Here is a 3,054-nt window from a genome sequence, read left to right on the forward strand (position 1 = left end):
TGATCCCGGCGGCCAGTCTAAGTGTAATAGATAGATTGATTCAGATTATTATTAAAAGTTAGTATTCTGAAGATAAGAAATAGTAAAGAATTTATTAAGTTGAAATGAACACAGTCTGTAGATAAATATTAACTCTTCTTTATTCTGAAATACTTGTATTATCTCATCATTAAATTTCATACTCTGATTAAAACTAATATCAGTCTCATCTTATAACTCATAAATCTTCTTATAATATGTAATTATTCTATTAATAAGTCATCTAGTAAAGCAGATAATTCTGAACCTTAAGCTGAACTCTAAAGTAACAGATGTATTACTTATATTAAGATGACTCTGCTTCTTCTAAATATATAAAAAATAAATAACATTCTTCATAATAGAGAATATGTTTTTAAAAAGTATATAAATCTGCTAATTAACAGATTCAGAGAAAATGAAATATCTCTAGTAAAAAGTAAGAGTATTTTTAAAAAAGTTAAACTACTCTTATCAAAAATATTGATGTAATATTCTAAAAGAAAAAATGTATTATTCAGGCTATAATCTGTAGAATAGTTAAAGATTGTATTAATAGATCTATTTATAAAGAGCTTAATATAGTGATAAGTCACATGATCTAGAGAGATCACTAACCGCAACTGCTGTAACAGCTTATCTCAGCAAGCTCAGATACTTCTTCAGATATTTAATACTGTTTTAACACTGAATTGATAATTATATCATAAGCTAACCTCAAATAAGTATTAAGCTAACTTAAATAGTAAAATCAGATTATGTGAGTGATAATATCTTACAAAGTATCTGAGAAGAAACAGTTTCTGATTATTAGTAACACAGAAACAATTTACTCAGTACTCTGAGTATGAAAGAGAATTTTAACTTAACTTCATAGATTTATCATATCTGTATTATATTGAAATCTTAGAATAATAATGTTCTTATAATGTATCTGATTTTTATATTCATATCTCAAGTTCTTAGAATAGAAGTATCATCTCAAAGTTAACTAGTGTGTTTTTAAACACAGGAATTTTAATTCAATTTCTCATAAAAAAAAAAGCTATCAGAAATTCTGAGATTTAAAAATATGATCATATTCAAGAGTATACATCTATCTTAAATATAGATTTTTTTGAAATATTAAAGAAATATTTCTATTCTTCTTCTCTTTAGCTATAAGCTAAGGTGATTTTCAAATCTCAAAGATATATAAGTATATAGTAATAGAAAGTCAAAGTTGAAGAATCTGAAAAATTCTTGTAAATCTCAGAAATCTTCATTGAAGATGGAACTGTTTCTTCTCAGACTTTCTGGCAAGAATTGCTCTGAGCACATGACTGACTTCTATCAAAAGTAGGTTAGTATCATGCCGGATTAATTAATAATGCTGCAATTCACTCAAACTGAGTCAGAAAGTCTGAGCTGACTGAGATAAGTAACAGTCAACATTTTCTGTATATATCTAGTGACACAGGCCAATTTGCAAGATCAGCTTACATAATGAGGTCAAGTGGCGCACTTCATGAGGTCAAGTTTTCTGCTTTCTGGAGTGATTGACAGGTTGGCCCCTAGCAGGGTTTGAGTCTCATGAAAATCACCTAGAGGAGATGCAGAGTACAGGGATTGATATTCTCAAGAAATTATTAGGAAATTGACAATATGGAGTATTCTATCATCTTTAATAAAGGATTGATATTTACACCTAGAGCCAGGCTAAGAAATACTACTTTTTTAATTGATTTAGTGTGTAACTTACATGATATTACATACAAGATGTTGATAAGCTCATGATTGATCAGCCCTTCTACCAGGCTATCAGCAGTATGCTGATGATGATTGAGCTCTTTTGTTCTAGTAACTAGTCTACAGATTATGAGACTGTTAAGTGTGAGTCTCACTGTGATCAACATGCATGAGTTCAATCTCAGAATGAACTTAAAAATTCCAAACAAATACTCTGAATATTTAACAGTTTCAAGAGACATTCTAGAAGTGTGCTCTAGAAGTTCCTTGAGCTCTAGAACTGAGAGAGTCACTGAGAGAAGTACTGTACTCTGTGATAGCTGGTCTGAGAGAGGGTGTTGAGAGTTCTGCAGTTGATCGGCCCTTCTATCAGAAGTGCGCTAGTGGTGATTGAGCTCTTTTGTCTCAGTAGCCTACACAAGATAAACTAGTCTTTAATGAGGGCCTGTTCAGTGCGGCTGCATATACTCATTCTTATTATACAGATCTTCACTTTTTTTAAAAAGTACAGTCTCAATATCATGACTGTTCACTGAAGAGAGTGTCTGTACTAATAATACAGCTGCTTGTTACAAAGTATAGATGAAAATAATCAGATATTCTGTGACGCGCTGCACCTGATCAATCATATAGACTATTCTGTTATACTCTATAGATTTCTGCTGAAAGCTCTGATTCTCAGTCACTGATCCTCAGCTGAAAATCTACAGAATTCCTATTCTTTCACCCTGAAGCTTCACTGTGTACATATATAAATATTCACTTAAATCACTGATTTCTGCACTTTCTCTTTCTTTTTCTTTTCTAATGTTTTTCACTTTGTTATATAAGATTGAGAAATATTATACTTATCTATTCAGTGTAGGCCTCTTACACTTGAAAAACATTTCTTATCTTCTTATTAGAAATGATTACTTATTGAGAAGATATCTGAACATATAACAATATATAAGAAATAGAAAAACAATCAATCAGTTAAGTGAACACTGAGTTCTTAGATAGAAACTTGCTTATTAGTCACTCTGACCCTGTAACAAGATCTTATAAAGAGAATATCAGTGAAAGACCTGAGAGTTCTGACACTCTAGATATATAAGATATTCATACAATTACACTTCTTTAGATTTCATAGATATTATATATTTAACAAACAACATGTCTATCAATATTATGAAAGAACTCTCAAATGTGAGTATAGATGCAGTGTTACAATGACTCTGAGCAATGTTGAAATTATAACAGTAATAGATAGTCAATATGCATGTAACTCAACAACATTAATATAAGAAAATTCAATAGTTATCTCAA

Source organism: Blastomyces gilchristii (genome assembly GCF_000003855.2).
Source record: "Blastomyces gilchristii SLH14081 genomic scaffold supercont1.6, whole genome shotgun sequence".
In the NCBI taxonomy this organism is placed as follows: Eukaryota; Fungi; Ascomycota; class Eurotiomycetes; order Onygenales; family Ajellomycetaceae; genus Blastomyces; species Blastomyces gilchristii.